Raw genomic sequence first — 18,113 nt, 5'->3', positions numbered from 1 at the left:
GTGTAGATGTTCCAGGTGGTCTGCCCAGGAATCCGAAAATATGGCCACGTCGTCAAGGTAGGCGACTGCATATTCTCCTAATCCCGCTAGGAGACCATCTACAAGTCTTTGGAAAGTGGCGGGTGCATTTCGTAGCCCAAAAGGGAGTACATTAAATTCATACAGCCCGAGATGTGTGATGAAGGCTGACCTTTCCTTGGCAGATTCATCTAGCGGTACCTGCCAGTACCCCTTGGTTAAGTCCAAGGTAGAGATGAACTGGGCCCGTCCCTGTTTCTCTAATAGTTCATCTGTGAGGGGCATTGGATAGTTGTCTGGGCGAGTTACAGCATTTAGCTTACGGTAGTCCACGCAAAAACATATTTCCCCATCTGGTTTGGGAACTAGAACCACTGGAGATGCCCATGCACTTTCAGAGGGGCGGATTACACCCATCTGTAACATATCCTGGATCTCCCGTTCTATAGCAGTTTTAGCTTGAGGAGACACCCGGTAAGGTTGGACCCTAATTGGGTGAGCATTACCTGTGTCAATGGAGTGGTATGCCCGTTCAGTCAGTCCTGGGGTGGCTGAGAACGTTGGCGCGTAGCTAGTGCACAGCTCCTGGATCTGCTGTCGCTGCATACGCCCAAGGGTCATGGAGAGGTTCACCTCTTCCACACCACCAGCACTTTTCCCTTCGTAGTAGACACCTTCAGGCCACTCAGTGTCGTCTCCTCCCTGGGCTGTAAACTGACAAACCTTTAATTCTCTGGAATAAAAGGGCTTTAGAGAATTAATATGGTACACCTTAGGCTTCCGGTTGGAGGTGGGGAATGCTATGAGATAATTAACAGCTCCCAGGCGCTCCTGGACCATGAATGGCCCTTCCCACGATGCTTCCATTTTATGGGCCTGGAGCGCCCTTAAGACACCTGGTCTCCTACTTTGAAGGAACGCTCTCTGGCATGTTTATCATACCAGGCTTTTTGCTCTTTTTGAGCATCCTGTAAGTTTTCTCTAGCAAGGGCTAAAGAGGTTCGGAGGGTGTTTTGTAGGTTGGTTACAAAGTCCAGAATGTTAGTTCCTGGAGAAGGTGTAAATCCCTCCCATTGCTGCTTCACCAACTGCAATGGCCCCTTAACCTCACGGCCATATACAAGTTCAAATAGGGAAAACCCTAAACTGGGGTGTGGTACAGCTCTGTAGGCAAAGAGCAACTGCTGCAACACTAGGTCCCAATCATTGGAGTGCTCATTTACGAATTTACGTATCATGGCCCCCAAAGTTCCATTAAACTTCTCCACCATGCCATTTGTTTGATGGTGGTAAGGAGTGGCAACCAAGTGATTTACCCCATGAGCTTCCCAAAGGTTTTTCATAGTTCCTGCCAGGAAATTAGTCCCTGCATCTGTGAGGATGTCAGAGGGCCAACCTACCCGGACAAAAATGTCTGCTAGTGCCTGGCACACACTTTTAGCCCTGGTGTTGCTTAGAGCTACTGCTTCCGGCCATCGGGTGGCAAAATCCATGAAAGTCAGTATGTACTGCTTTCCTCTGGGTGTCTTTTTCGGAAAAGGACCCAGAATATCCACAGCTACTCGTTGAAATGGAACTTCAATGATGGGGAGTGGCTGGAGAGGGGCTTTGACCTGGTCTTGGGGTTTTCCCACTCTTTGGCACACCTCACAAGACTGGACATAGGTAGAAACATCCTTGCCCATTCCCTCCCAGTGGAATGATCCCCCCCAAACGGTCTTTGGTCCTGTTCAGCCCAGCATGGCCACTAGGGTGATCATGGGCTAAGCTCAAGAGCTTGGCCCGGTATTTAGTTGGAACTACCAACTGTCTCTGAGGATGCCAGTCTTCCTGGTGTCCACCAGAAAGAGTTTCCTTGTATAAAAGTCCTCTTTCTACAACAAACCTGGATCGATTAGAAGAGCTGAGAGGCGGTGGGTTGCTCCGTGCCGCCGTTCAAGCTCTCTGGAGGCTTTCATCTGCTTCCTGTTCGGTCTGGAACTGTGCCCTTGATGCTGGGGACATCAGTTCCTCATTGGATTGTGGACCTAGGCTTGGTCCCTCTGGAAGCGATATAGGGGATGGAGCTGTTTCTGTTGACTGTGAACCGCTCTCAGCTGGTGCACTATGTTGGGATTCAGGCTCCGGCTGAGCCTCTTGTGTAGGGTTATCGGCTGCTGCCAGTTCAGGTTCAGTGGGGCCCTCTGGTGTTGAGGTTGCAAGTACTGGATTCAGTGCTGGCACGGGGTCTGGTGTTGGTTGTTTGGCTGGTTCCGGTTCTGGGACTGGTTCCGTTTGGGTCTCTGGGACTGGATCCACTACTGCTGTTGCAGACATTGGCCTGGGGTCCGGGTCCATCACCTCTGACTGGGTCCTGATAGAAGTTTCCGGAACAGAGCTAGGCCTCACGGCTTGTTTAGCCTGGCTGCGGGTGACCATTCCCACCCTCTTGGCCTGCTTCACATGATTTGCCAAGTCTTCCCCCAACAGCATGGGGATGGGATAATCATCATAGACTGCAAAAGTCCATGTTCCTGACCAGCCCTTGTACTGGACAGGCAACTTGGCTGTAGGCAAATTGAAAGAGTTGGACTTGAAGGGTTGAATCGTCACTTGGATCTCTGGGTTGATTAAATTGGGGTCCACTAAGGAAGCATGGATAGCTGACACTTGTGCTCCGGTGTCCCTCCACACGGTGACCTTCTTCCCGCCCACACTCACAGTTTCCCTCCGCTCCAAGGGTATCTGGGAGGTATCTGGGCCTGTGGACCTCTGGTGTGATTCCGGTGCAATGAACTGTAATCTGTTGGGGTTCTTGGGGCAGTTGGCCTTTACATGCCCCAGCTCGTTACACTTAAAACATCGTCCAGCTGACGGGTCACTGGGGCGAGGAGGGTTGCTGGAGAACGGGGTGGTGGGACGATAAGGGGTCTGGAGGGTTCTTTGGGAGGTAGGTGGGGCCTTGGGCGGCCCCCGGTAATAGGGTGTGGTCTGGGGTGGTCCCTTCTGGTCTCTGCTCCAACTGCGACCAGTTTTCTTCTTCTCTGCCACCTCCACCCATCTGGCTCCAATCTCTCCTGCCTCGATTACAGTTTTGGGTTTCCCATCTAGGATGTATCTTTCTATTTCCTCAGGAACACCCTCTAAGAATTGTTCCATTTGCATTAGGAAGGGCAAATTTACTGGAGATTCAACACTTGCTCCTGATATCCAGGCATCCCAATGTTTCACAATGTGGTAGGCATGTCGGGTAAATTACATGTCTGGTTTCCACCTTAGGGCTCTGAACCTCCGACGAGACTGCTCGGGTGTTATCCCCATTCTGACTCTCGCCTTGGATTCAAACAGTTCATACTTGTTCATGTGTTCTTTAGGCATTTCAGCTGCCACCTCAGCTAAGGGTCCACTGAGCTGCGGCCTCAGCTCTACCATGTATTGGTCAGTAGAGATGTTGTACCCAAGGCAGGCCCTTTCGAAGTTTTCTAAGAAGGCCTTAGTATCATCACCTGCCTTGTAGGTGGGGAACTTTCTGGGATGGGAAGTGGTACCTGGAGAAGGATTGCTAGGGTTTGTTGGTATATTCTGCTGGGCCTTTATCCTCTCCACCTCCTCCACATGCTTCCTCTCTTTTTCCTTCTCCTCCTCCACATGCTTCCTCTCTTTTGCCTTCTCCTCCTCCACATGCTTCCTTGCCTCCATTTCCCTCTTGTGGGCAGCCTCCTGTACCTCCTTCTCCAGCCGCATGAGTTCTATCTGTCTTTCATGTTCCCTTTGTTTTTCCTCAGCCTGAAATTTGGCTAATTCCAGCTGTAGTCGAGCTGAGGATTTGGTCATTCTAACCTCTCTGTTTTTAACTAACTTTACACCCGAGGTTTAGAAATAAATAAACAAAACTTGGCTGTAAAATTTTGCTGTGCTGGAATAGAATACCTATTCTCTGATAGTGATTGTCAGCCTACAGAAAAAGACAATTCCCTTGTCTCTGCTCTGGGCCCAAATTAAAGCAAAAAACTTCCAACTACTTGGAAACCTGCTTATCCAGCCCAAAGAAAAAGCAAATGGGTAGAACACACACCCCCTATTTACTTTTAGGAAGAAAAGGAAAAAAAACTCTGGGTTGGAAGACTGAATTTCCCTGCAGGAGTTAAGTACCCTGCCTCCAGGCAAAGAAAACCTGCAATTCACAAAGATAATCCCCTTTTGTCTCTGCTTGGCCACAGTTTCAGCTTTCAGTTTCAGCTGCTTTCCAAAGGAAAAAAAAATTTCCTTTTTAAAATCTGTATTTCTAGTTCAAAAAATCTCAACTGGATCTCAAAATGATTTCAGGTTAATCCCACCGCTATGCCACCATGTCAAGGTTCCTCCCCCACTCTGAACTCTAGGGTACAGATGTGGGGACCTGCATGAAAAACCTCCTAAGCTTATCTTTACCAGCTTAGGTCAAAACTTCCCCAAGGTACAAAATATTCCCCCCGTTGTCCTTGGACTGGCCGCTACCACCACCAAACTAATACTGGTTACTGGGGAAGAACTGTTTGGACGCATCCTTCCCCCCAAAATACTTCCCAAAACCTTGCACCCCACTTCCTGGACAAGGTTTGGTAAAAAGCCTCACCAATTTGCCTAGGTGACTACAGACCCAGACCCTTGGATCTGAGAACAATGAAAAAGCATTCAGTTTTTTTACAAGAAGACTTTTAATAAAAAAATAGAAGTAAATAGAAATAAAGAAATCCCCCCTGTAAAATCAGGATGGTAGATATCTTACAGGCTAATTAGATTCAAAAACATAGAGAACCCCTCTAGGCAAAACCTTAAGTTACAAAAAAGATACACAGACAGAAATAGTTATTCTATTCAGCACAATTCTTTTCTCAGCCATTTCAAGAAATCATAATCTAACACATACCTAGCTAGATTACTTACTAAAAGTTCTAAGACTCCATTCCTGGTCTATCCCCGGCAAAGACCCAGCATACAGACAGACACAGACCCTTTGTTTCTCTCCCTCCTCCCAGCTTTTGAAAGTATCTTGTCTCCTCATTGGTCATTTTGGTCAGGTGCCAGCGAGGTTACCTTTAGCTTCTTAACCCTTTACAGGTGAGAGGATTTTTCCTCTGGCCAGGAGGGATTTCAAAGGGGTTTACCCTTCCCTTTATATTTATGACAGGAACAAATAGGATTTGATGTGTGGCTTACAATCTCTACACTAGTGACTGATAAGTAGCACTGCCCTAGAAATGATAAAGAACTGCAGCTAAAATAATGGGAAAAACTGAAGTGTGAAAAGAAATAGGTGTTTGCAGTGACATGGCTGTGTTGGTCCTAGGATATCAGAGAGACAAGGTGGGTGAGGTAATATCTTTTATTGGTAAAAGACAAGCTTTTGAGCTTACACGGAGCTGCTCTTCAGCTCTGAGAAAGATATCGCAGCTAAATACAAGGTGGAACACATAAGGAGTTAACACGTTGCAAGAGCTCACTCAAGGTGTAATGGGCAGTTAACATTTCTGCAGTCCTAGGACAAAGGAGGATTAGTGGGTTATAGAGTGACCAGATGTCCTGATTTTATAGGGACAGTCCTGATATTCAAGGCTTTTTCTTATATTGGCACCTATTCCCACCCCCCCGTCCTGATTTTTCACACTTTCTATCTGGTCACCCTAGTGGGTTACAAACTGTTGAAATGAGCCCAAGCGATCACTCTGTAGCTGACCTCTCAGTCCTCATCCTCAAAGGAAACCTGCACAATACCTTCAAAGATGAGCCTGGGAGCTTAAATTCATAACTGTGCTAGACACCGAAAAGATCATGGACTCAATAAGGACCACTGGATTTATGGTTCACCACCACAATCTATAATGAACCCCAAGAGGCAGTAGCTAGGTCAACAGGTGAATTCTCCTATCAACTTAGCACGGTCTACACTGGGGGTTAGGTCATAGAATCATTGAGTTAGAGGGGCCTGCAGGGTCGACTACTCTAACCCTGTCATAAATATAAAGGGAAGGGTAAACCCCTTTAAAATCCCTCCTGGCCAGAGGAAAAATCCTCTCACCTGTAAAGGGTTAAGAAGCTAAAGGTAACCTTACTGGCACCTGACCAAAATGACCAATGAGGAGACAAGATACTTTCAAAAGCTGGGAGGAGGGAGAAAAACAAAGGGTCTGTGGCTGTCTGTATGATGCTTTTGCCGGGGACAGAACAGGAATGGAGTCTTAGAACCTAGTAAGTAATCTAGCTAGCTATGTGTTAGATTATGATTTCTTTAAATGGCTGAGAGAAGAGCTGTGCTGAATAGAATGACTATTCCTGTCTGTGTGTCTTTTTTGTAACTTAAAGGTTTTGCCTAGAGGGATTCTCTATGTTTTGAATCTAATTACACTGTAAGGTAAGTTATCTACTATCCTGATTTTACAGAGGTGATTCCTTTACTTCTATTAAAAGTCTTCTTGTAAGAAAACTGAATGCTTTTTCATTGTTCTAAGATCCAAGGGTTTGGGTCTGTGGTCACCTATGCAAATTGGTGAGGATTTTTACCAAACCTTCCCCAGGAAGTGGGGTGCAAGGGTTGGGAGGATTTTGGGGGGAAAGACGTTTCCAAACTATGTTTTTTCAGGAATCCAGATAAAGTTTGGTGGTGGCAGCAGAAGTCAAAGGGTAAAATAGTTTGTACCTTGGGGAAGTTTTAATCTAAGCTAGTAAAAGTAAGCTTAGGAGGTTTTCATGCAGGTCCCCACATCTGTACCCTAGAGTTCAGAGTGGGGAAGGAACCTTGACAAACCCCCTGCCAAGCTGCAGGATTTGTTTTGTCTAGACCATCCAAGACAGGTGGCTATCCAGTCTCCTTTTGAAAACTCCCAGTGAAGATCCTCCCTAGGCAGGCTGTTCAATTGTCCTACTGTTCCCACAGTTAAGAAGATTTTCCTGATCAGTTTAACTGAGTCACTCAGGGCACATTTACACTTAAAATGCTGCATGAGCATCTCCTGCAGCGTTGGGAAAGACCCAAAGAAGCAAATATGAAATACAGATACACAGGTCAATATTCCTAATTTCAGATACAGAAATGATACATGCATACAAATAGGATACACACATTCAATAAATTGTAACCTTTCCACTTATATGTTACGTGAAGCATTTTGCATAAAGCATATTCCAGTTATGTCATATTCATAAGCATATTTCCACAAAGAATGTGGAGTGCAACGTCACACCTGCTTTTATTATTTTACGTTTATGGTGTGGTGGTGCCTAGAAACCAGGCAGCTTTTGGCCCCATCGTGCTGAGCACAATGCAGACATATAGTAAATGGAAGTCCCTGCCCCTCACGGATAAGGACTATGGCTTGAGACATGAGCATATTATCACCTGAGTTCTAATTACTGGGGATGAGGACCACAAGCCATGTATGTAAGTGAATTTAGTGGTGGTGACAAGTGCCAGATTAACAAGATGGTGACCGAAGACCTATTGTTCATCTACAGAATTAGTCCCACACCAGAACGGACCATACAATTTCTCCACAACACCATGTGTTTTCCCCAGCAATGACCTGGACATTAAAGGAGTTAAAGAACAGCTCATTATGCACCTCCATCCCATCCCATTCCTGCTCTTTGTGTGGAGAATGTTAAAAAGCGGGGCAGTTAATGCCAGTTATAACAGTGGTTTCTGTGGCATGGGCATCATTCTGCTGGCCACTGGAACACGACCCAACCATGTATGCTGCTGATCACCCATCCCACTGTAACAGTCCGTAACTGAGCCACCGTACGCCATACCCCTTTCATCGCCAGGGGTCAGGACTGAACGCAGCCGCTGTAACCACCATCCACAGAGGAATCATTGGATGATTGTCAATTTCCCCACCCATCTTTGCCACTGTTAGAGAACCCATTTTTCCCCCCAAAGTAGAATGAATCTAAAACCCAGTGAAGTCAATGGAAAGACACCAATTGATTTCTATGGACTTTGGCTCAGGCCCCCACTGTACTAACTCACCTGCCACAGAAATGAGCTCAGTCTAGGTGGACTAGACAGACAGGAAGAACCTGAAGGGAAAATTTAGGCTCTTATCTATTGGCAGGAAGGGCTCTGGCTTTTGTCTGCTCTTCTGGGAACTCCACCTCCAGTGTCTGAGCTGCTGCTAACAAAACCCACAGACAGATCCATACATTCCCATTTACAAGGGCCCAATGCTGTGAGATGCTGAGTATCCTCAACTCCAAATGAAGTCAGTGGGAGTAGAGAGGACTCAATGTGCTTCAGGATCAGGCCAAAAATACACATTATAGAATATCTGAATGAATCAAATATACAGCGCCTCATGACATAAATGGTAAAATTGGATTATTAGCCCCTTCTACTACTATTGTATGAAAGGGTTTTTTGATGTATTGAAAGATATGTAGGAGAAGTGCATGTCCAGGGAAGGAGGGTGGCTAGGAATAGATTAGCCAAAGGTGCTGGGAGGCCAGAATGGAGATGAATTATCAACATGGGTGGGTATAGAGAGGTTAATTGCAGGTAGGAGTATATAGTGAGAATTCAGATCAGCTCCCTGTGAATGGACAATCCAGTATTGGAATCCTAATCTCAGTAGCAAGGGTCAGATTTAAAAGTTCTTTTTAGATAAATAAAACATTTGAGCCCCATCTACAACCATACTCACATATACCGCTCTTGGAAGTTCAAATATAATTACCCTAGTCACCATCAATGCTGTTTTTCTTCCCTTCACATCCACACATGGAGTCTTGGTAAATGGGGAACACAACCAGTGTTATTCTGGGTAACCAAACAAATCAATCACCAAACTAATTGATCATCTGGGTTGTGCCCAACTAGCCTCAATTCTAGTTCACAGCAATGCACCAGCAATGCCTCATCCTTAAATCCATCCCCATCTAACTCAAATGGATGCAGCAGATCCCCTTTGCTGTGGATTTACTCCAGCCCACTGATGTTGGTTTCTTCCAGTTTGCTCTTACACGGAGCTCAGTTACCAGCTCTTTTCTGGTTCTCTACCACCACTCCACCAGCCTAAAGCAAATACCAAATGGGCCACCAAAGACACATGACCAGAATCCAAACAATTAGATTTTAATTAGAACCTGGTTGTCTGCTTTGGGCCCAGTTACCTAGTCTGAGACCACTAACTTCTAGATTAGAGTGGCTCACTTTCCCCCTTGAATAACATCCATGAAGTCTCACACTTGCACCCCCTTTCACTCATCTCCAATTAACTAGCATTCTGTAATGCTGTTTATGAGTGTGGAACAGAGGGAAATTCTGGATGGTACAGCTTTGGGCAATCTCTGGAACTCTTCTAAGATATGCAATTATATCCACCAACACGTAGGAACAAAGTCTCAATTCACTTCACCTTCACCAGTAGGCAGGTTTCAGTGGTAGCCATGTTAGTCTGTATCAACAAAAACAACGAGGAATCCAACGAGAAACTGCAGAACTGGAATTAATTTGCAAACTGGACACCATCAAATTAGGCCTGAATAAAGACTGGGAGTGGATGGTCACTACAAAAAGTAATTTTCCCCTCTGCTGATACTCACACCTTCTTGTCAATTGTTGAGAATAGGCCACTTCCACCTTAATTGAATTGGCCTTGTTAGCACTGACCCCCCACTTGGTAAGGCTACTCCCATCTTTTCATGTGCTGCAATATTTATACTGCATTCTGTATTTTTCACTCCATGCGTCTGATGAAGTGGGTTTTAGCCTACAAAAGCTTATGCCCAAATAAATGTGTTAGTCTCTAAGGTACCACAAGCACTCCTCATTGTTTTCACCTGTAGAGGGAACCAAAGAGCTCTCATTCCAACAGCATTGCTAGCTCAAGGACAATACACTCATCTGTTAGCGTTGGTTTAAAAAAAATCCTATTTTATTGCAGAGAAAATTTTGAAACAAAACAATTTTGTTAATAAAATCTTCCAGACAATCTTGATTTTTCAACAAAAAAATTAAATGAAAATTTTCATCTCATTTCAAATTGAAATGTTTGTTGTTTTGTTTTTCAAAAAATAAACTGAAATGAAAATTTACATGAAAAACTAAATTACAGATTTTGTTTAGTTTCTGTTTGAGTATTTTTCACTGAAATACTGAAAATATAGTTGAAATCGAACTGTTTTTACCAAACATTTCAATGAAACTGCATTCTTCAATGCAAAATCATTTTAACCAGCTCTCTATTCTAATCTATCTGTGCGTACTATTTATAGGGTGTCAAGCTGAGCCTTCCAGTGACCACTCTATGAAAGCAGCAGCTCTCCCTCTCCCTCCAAAGACAATGTACAAACATGTCCCACAAACTGCAGAGACAGAGATATCATGAAATCATAACTGGACTCCTAGCAGCTATTAATGGAGGAGCTGTGCAGAGCAGAGGGTAAGGGAAGGTAATTGAAAACACGCTGCATTCTTGAGCCCAGAGGGGAGAGCTCTGTGGATTGTCAGCACCTAACAGACAGGGCTGTTTTTTACCCTGACATGTTTTAACACCTGGCTGTTTGGAGTGGGGAGGAGAAGACTGGATTGTCTAATAATCATATGCACTTCTGGCCTTTGAAAGTTACAGGGGCACTGTTCTCCTTTCTCAGAGATGATCTTTGAGTTTATAGCTTCCTTTCTTAATCCTAAAATTGTGCAGGGGCTAGGCTAGAGCCTGGGGAACTTACCTCCCCTTGCAGTGACTTCTGCAGGTAGGTTGGGGGGCCAGCGTGGGATCGACCCTGACATCACTAGCACAGCCTGGCTCAATGTGATTAACGAAGCAGTGCTTTTCCAGATCAGTAACCAGAGTTCCATTCCAGTCTGAGCTCCCATTAGACAGGAGTTTGATGGGGAGGGTGCCAGCGGGGAAGGGGATAGCACGGACAATGAGCAATGCCCCATACACGCAGGGAGCCGTAACTGAATCTCGGCAGAGAACATCACTTAGTTTCAAGCCTGACTGTTTCACTACTGTGAAATGCAAACCCAACACATATAAGGGTAGGAACCCGATACATGGAAAGGCTAGTGGTGACCACCATTATGGCTCCGGGGATCCTGTCCTTGCTCAGAGGCAATTCAGGGAAAGGGGGGTCTGAAAGAGAGGAAAACCTCTAGGTCACACTAATGACCAGTAGCGGTAACCAGCCAGTGGTTGGGTTTGGGCCAATAGGAATGAGTTCATGGGCTCAGTTTTTCCTAATGGAGCGCTGTTCATGTGGCTCCGTAATACCCAGCACGGCTGGCGCTCGCAGGCGAGGATACAACCGGTCTGGAAACTGAACAACTCTCTCAGCCCACCAAGCAGCTCAGCACTGTTCTGGAGCAGTGAGGGGAAGAGCTTAGATTGCCACTGCCTCTAGGCTGTGCCCTTTCCGTGAGCACAGGATTTCTCAAGTCCAGCACAAAACCCACTTTTTAACCACGAAACATGGAAAAGGAGAAGAAATTCAGGGTAAGCCAGAGGGAGTGACAGCAGCATCCTGGACACAGGCTTTCCTGTGAGTAAAGGATCAGCCTTGGACTTTGGATTTCCGACTAGTCCTTGTTTACCCAGCTCCAGTTCTGAAAGTGCCTGTTCATCGTACAAACATCAAGAGTGCTGGCAAGGCCGAGGGGAAGCAAAGTTCAGCTGCAGGGAATGCAAGAGGAAGGGCGGTCCTGCAGCTCCCCTGGCAGCAGCTCAGGTCGTTAAAGCAAACGGTTCTGATTTGCAGCAGGGCGGGAAGGAAAATGGTGGGGGAATCCATCACCTAAAGCCTGGGTCGCTATGTGCTCCTGGCCATAAAAACTGGGGCTGGGCAGAAATCCGAGCCCTCCCCACCAGCCACGTTAAAAGCTGCTGACTGACCCCCAACAGTGCACATTCATTACAGCACGTCCAGGGTTGCAGGACCATCGGGGAGATTATTGTGTCACCAGGTTATACTACAACCGTCTTCCCACAGCGCCACACGAGAAGAGGCTCAGCAAAGGCCTCGCTGAAGGCTCCAAAGCCCCTGCACTCTGGGGCCTAGCCCAGCAGCGCAGGCTGGAGGAGGATGGGTTCAGGTTCAGCGTGCTCTGTGGTCGACAGCGAAGCACTCATTTCTCTGGATCCACTCGCCCCTCCTAAAAACAGTACCTGCAGCATGTGCTCGGTTAACTCCCTCCTGTTGACTCATTTACGGAAGTCAGGTTTCAGACACAACCCACTACGATGTGCTCCTAACAGAGGGGTTTGTTTCAGAGAGCTCCACTGTGTTGTGGACCATCTTTGGGTTTGGCACACAAGCAATATATTTCATCCGTAGATCAGGCCAGTTTTCTATTGCTTTTTCCCATCTGAACCATGCTAACTCTGGTGCCGTTCCTCTGAGGAGCTCCAAGCACCTTACAAACATTGGTCAAACATCACACCACCCCTGTAAGGCAGGTAGGATTATCCCCATTTTACAAAGGGGGAAACTGAGACTCGGTTACCCAGAGTCACACAACACACCAATGGCAAAGCCAGGAAGAGAACTCAGGTTTCCTGACTCCTCGTCTCCCCACTTTAATCACTAGACTACACTCTCTTTCTTCAGAAACACTAATTCTGTTTTCTGATGCTAATTTAAAAGGGCTTTATTCTATTGATCTAGATTAAATTCCTTAAGCAGATCTCTCCCTCAGAGAGCTGCTTTTCAAAAGTCCGCTCCGATGCACTTGAATGTTTCCATCATGCAGCCTTTATTGTCCCCCTTTCAGCTGTGAAATAGCACTAATCTCACACAAGCAAACTCACAAATCAAGCAAGTTCAGACACTGTCATCCAGAAGTCCCCCTGTACTAAAATTAGGAAACCATAAATGGCTGCCTCTTCTTATAGGAGGGTGTGACCAAGCAACTCCCCAGCCAATCAGAGCCAAATTAATTCTGCAGGCATGAAGCAACTGAACTTGTTTATCATTTTGACATCTGGCACCAGAGCAAAAACTTGCAAATCTTAAACTGCCTTCACACAAGGAACTTGTGACACAGACAGCTGCAGCCTCACAGCCCACAGGCTGGGACTACCTACTCTCCCTACAAAGGGTACGGAGCCTGGATTGGAAGAGAACACAGTAGAAGGGCCATGTTGGGTTTTCAACGTGCATTCAGGTTGCTTAATGCAACAGTGAGGAAGCAGATTGTTCCCAGAGCAAATATTGTTTCTGGACCACCAGAGGAGATTGTCACTCCAGCTGTGAGTAACCTTTTGTTTAAGGGAATAGTGTAAATGTAGCAGTTTATTGTGTTCTGGGCACTCAAAACTGATTACAAATATAGCTGATAGCATTGGGATCTCCTAAAATGACAAGTATCTCCTGTGTGTGATAGCAAAAAGGGGCTCTGCTGGAAAGGAAAATATAAATAATGCAGGGAGAAAGTTAAATACTGACACATTTTTTTAAGAAAAGGAGAAACATAAGTGAGTGTTCCTTGTGGTGGGGATAGGAGAAGCTGCGACTCATGGTTTTCCATTTGTTGAATTTCATTTGGACGTGAAAGTAAAAGTATAAAGAAAGAGGGAAATGATGAGTTTCACTCAGGAATAAAACCAATCCTTTTCTTACAAATGGCCAATCAAGTCACATGATGGATCAAATTCTGCTCTCAGTGACCGCTCTGAAGTCAATGGGGCTGCATGGCTGTAACTGAGGTTGACTCTCTGATTCCCAGGGGTTATTTTTCTTTATACTCTACTTTCTTCTCTCATCGGTCAAATGACAGAAAAGGCCTCTTTTCATCTTGTGCTTACACCTGTGGGCAGGGCAGAGACGTTCAGCTTTGGGTGCGAATGCCCAGCAGGCCTGAGTCTATAACAGGCCAAACCACAATCCCACTTCTAATCGCAGGGAGAGTGGGGTCCAGACCTGCACTGTGTGGCTTGGGCCCATCTCTGCTCCACTCAGGGCCATCAGAGAAGCTAGTGCTGCTCCTGATTTTGATAGGAAATGTTCTTTCCCTGCAGAGGCAATTCCCTGCTTTGTGAACTGCTTTGCATAGTTGGTAAGGTGAAGGCCCCAAACAAAGGCCTCTGATCCTGCAGAGATCTCCATGTGTGATACTAAAATCAATGGAACATTGCACAGATGCAGGGATCTGCCTACATGGAGCTCACTGAGGGATCGGGGACAAACTGTGTGAACGGACACAAAAATCTCTCTCTACTTTTTACTCAACTTGAACCTGTCTGGCATCTACCGGGTTAAAAAAAGAACCTTCTTTGGAGGCTGTGACAGTGGTTAAGTCAGAATCCATTGTTGGTCAGATCGGTTACACGTACCAGGAAACAGGGGGGATCAGTCACCTGCAGGCAGACTTATGGCGTCACTTTAAACAGACAGTGGCAGAAACTAAACTCTGTTCCTTCCATTAAAATAACCCAGCTCCCTGGTTTGCGGAGCCTGCCAGGAGTGCCATGTTCAGAGGTGAACGTGGGCGCCTCTTTCTCGACGGGCCAATAATAAAAAGAAAGTTTAAAAAAAAAAAAGTCTTATGGAAAGATGCTGTCTCATTCTGGCTATAAAAAACATTCCCCTTGTTGGGGGCGGGGCAAGGGGGGGGCATACTGCAACCGCCCACTGAGATCTAGTGACAGGGCATCTGGGTGTCTCATAAGAGGTTGTGTCGCAGTTTGCTTCACTCTACTCTTGTTTTGTTTTTATTTGTATAGATACTGTCTAACCCCTCCCTCTCTCTGTCAGATTGCCTCTCCTTGCCTCCAAACCAACCCCCATTTTAGTGAAGCCTTTAAAATGGGAATTTCCCCAGTTGAAATTGAATCTGCTACCGTCAACGTGTAGCTGTGCAGAATCCCCTGTTGTTTTCCTGCTTTCTTCTCCTTTTCCAAGAGATTATGTGTGAGCAGGGGGGTACGGGCCTATACTAAACTCAAGAGAGTCCAATCCTGAGGCGCTGACTTGCTACTCAGGTCCCCATTCCTTACTCAGGAGCCTCCGAGAAGCTTTGCCAGAGTAAGGTCTAAATAAAAATCGAATAAGAGCCTCAGACTTTGATCCGAAGTTTTAGTTTATTAATATGCTTTGCTTTCAGGAACAGAGCACAAGGGGTTAATGTATGACAGCTGTACGTACAGTTAACTTAAGACTGTTTGCAGCCAGCGCAGATAACTTGTTACTAGGTGAAACTTTGTCCAGGCCATTGCTACTGTTCTGGGCACCTCAAAGTGATTTGAAAGTCAGACCGATTGTCACTGTGCCCTTCGGGAATCCATTATGCGCAGGCTGCGACCTTCTTGCTGAATTTGAGGAGCTGGCAGGCTCATGGCACTGATCAGTGACCTTGGAAGGCTGAGAGTGAGCAGTTATTGCTGGGTTGTTTTGAATACGTCCTACACCTGGAACCTTGCGGAGACATTAGACCGAGCCCTGCCTGCGTGGGATGAATTTTATGGCCTGGGATTTCTTGAACTATGGGAACTAACCAAACCAGAACAGGGAAGCTCGGCTCTATGCCAGCAGGGGGAGCTGGGAGGAGCCCTGTTTTTCAAAGCAGGTGCTTATGAGCCATGTTGTTCCAAACCAGGTCCCAGCTAATGGCAGGATCTGGACTAGGGAGCTGGGTTACTTTGATTTTCGTGCCCAAACCGAGATGCAGAAATACACAAACATGCAGTGACAGAAATAAATTGACGTATCAAACCACATTTAGTCTAGAGCTAGTGGGAATGAGTGCATTTACCCATAGCTCCTCCTCCCCTCCCCATCTCTCTAGTAGGCCGAGGCTGCGAACCTGTTTCCACGTTCCCTGCACACCCAAACTTCTGACTGAAGTCAGTAGGAGTTTGGGGTGCACACAGAATGTAGACCCACTGGAACCAGCTACACAGGCTCGTTACAGTTTGAACCCCTAAATCCCAATAAGATGATGTCCCATCTCTATACTGATCCATGACACATGGGAGGCTGCAGAAGACCCTATATGACCTTTGGTTTCTCTCCCATTGGCAGGATCAAGCCATTGCGCTGATTGTGATGTTCGCAACCGTCCTGATCCCATCGGGCTGGATTCTGGCACACATGGAGGACTACAAGCACAAGCCTAGCGAGTGAGAGACAGGGGGAAGCTGCATGCAGCCTAGTTTAGGAGAATGGGAAGAGGAGACAATTGAACAAACCCCTTCATGGCAATCTGACCTTTGAGGATTTTATAATTAAAACACCATGAAAAAACATAATGGGCTGAGCAGGTCTTTGTTCGGGTAGAAGAATTGGATTGTATCTGCTGGTTAGGGTAGACCCTAATCCGTGCTACACCCAGCACAACAGGACCCAGTCCTGATGGAGGCCTATAGGTGCTATTGCAATACAAATTTTCTCCTCTTACAGCAAACTCTGACTAGGGAGCTTTTGATTTTCCTCTTAAGCCGGACATTTCATGCATCCCCACTCACCAACTTTACAGTGTAGTCTAAGTCAAGTCCATGATGAACAAGGTTAGGAAGCAACTTACTACGCTCAAGTGCACTCAAGGTGCAGGCCCAGTCACGGGACTGCAACAGAGCAGATACTGGCAAGAATATGCTACATGGCCACTCACGGTTCAGGGGGACTGGAAAGCGGTTAAGCAGGGGCTGCTTCTCAGGGGTGCTGCACATCCATAGTTCGCAGACTTTAGCTGTTGTAGATGCTCTGCATACCTGAAAAATCAGGCCCATTGGCCCAGATCCACGACGTTATGTAGGATCCTAACTTGCACTGGTATCAGTGGAAGTTAGGAGCCTAAATACTTTTGTGGATATAAGCCACATGTCATTTCTCCCCCACGCCCCCAAAATAGCTAACGGGGAACTGGGAGAATTAGTGCCAAGCAAACACAGCCAAGGCTGTTCCAGGGAAGCCGATTGCAAGGGTAATTCAAAAAAGGGGGCAGTAACACTTCTATCATTACAACCTGATCACATTCAAACAGGGATTAGTTTCTTTAGTGAATATCATGTCTACAGAGCCTACCAGTTATTTGAAAAGGTTAATACAATAAAAGCCCATGGCTCACTAGGATAGGGGAAACTCCCTAACCCACTTCTGTGGTTTCCCCCACATCCCTATCTCACACCAAACCTAGCCCTCTCTCCACACTATTGAAAGGGATGTAATGAGGTCTCCTGAGCTCAATAGGTTCCTAATTCTCTCTTGAAGCAATGAAGTATTGCAATTAAATCTAAACTGCCAAGTGATACATTAACTCTGCTTTATGATGGTTGCTCCATTACTCTCTACTTTGCAGTGGCTCTTTGTCAGCATCAACTAGTGCGGTTCTACCTTATTTTTAAAAGCCCTCTACTTAGCCCAACCCTGAAATATGATAGAAAATATATTCCTAAGCATGGTTATTTGCTCCTTACCTGTACATCATAGACTAAATCATGAGAAGTGGCAGTACATAGTGAGGGTGTCTTCGGAATGAGGTTTGGGAGAAGTCTTAGGTACATTAATGACTTGGAGCATAAATAGGGGAAATTCTCAGATTGCACAAGGTTGCGAGGAGGAAATGGACTGTGATATTTACAGAATTATTTCAGTTGCTAAAACAAGGGAGGATTCACAGACTCTCCAAATAGAGTTTGACAGAATGGGGTGGCTAGGGAACATGATGGTAGATGTGAAAACAAGGGGCCACATGCTGAAATTAAATTATTTAGATCCTATAACAAAGGAAATGCTATTTATGCAGGAATTCCCTGCCAGGCAAGGTCATTGAACTAAACACAGAGGTCAGAGTAAAAAGGATTAAGTCATTTTATGACCAAACTACAAACTCCACAGGAGAAACTGGTATAGGTTGACATCTAATCAAGTCTCACACCTTCAGATCTTCTCTACCTCTGTTCACCATTGTTGCACTGACATGCACCCTATATTGTGGTGTGCTTGTCACGACTGTGAGGAAAGACTTGAAGACCATATGCAGAGCTACAACCGTAGGAAATCCCACTGTGCTGGCTGGAGCCTTTGCGTGGTGAAGAAATCTGACGTCTATACTTTGATGAAATACAGGCGCAAGCACTGGTGAATAGCATGCCAGCTTTCAGAATAAGCCAGTCCTAGGATACTGTCCCAAGCACATG

At 45.9% G+C, this 18,113-nt stretch overlaps 1 long non-coding RNA gene across 1 annotated transcript; it reads left to right on the top strand.

The window, feature by feature from the left end:
* Positions 1-12,743: 12,743 nt before the first annotated feature.
* On the top strand, positions 12,744-16,223 carry LOC144265515 (uncharacterized). Its single transcript, XR_013346307.1, has 2 exons — positions 12,744-13,226; positions 15,997-16,223. It is a non-coding gene; the product is annotated as an uncharacterized LOC144265515 (long non-coding RNA).
* Positions 16,224-18,113: the final 1,890 nt, after the last annotated feature.

Source organism: Eretmochelys imbricata, chromosome 6 (genome assembly GCF_965152235.1).
Source record: "Eretmochelys imbricata isolate rEreImb1 chromosome 6, rEreImb1.hap1, whole genome shotgun sequence".
Taxonomy (NCBI): domain Eukaryota; kingdom Metazoa; phylum Chordata; order Testudines; family Cheloniidae; genus Eretmochelys; species Eretmochelys imbricata.
Note: the sequence above shows the minus strand (reverse complement) of the source record. Positions and strands in the feature narration are given on the sequence as shown.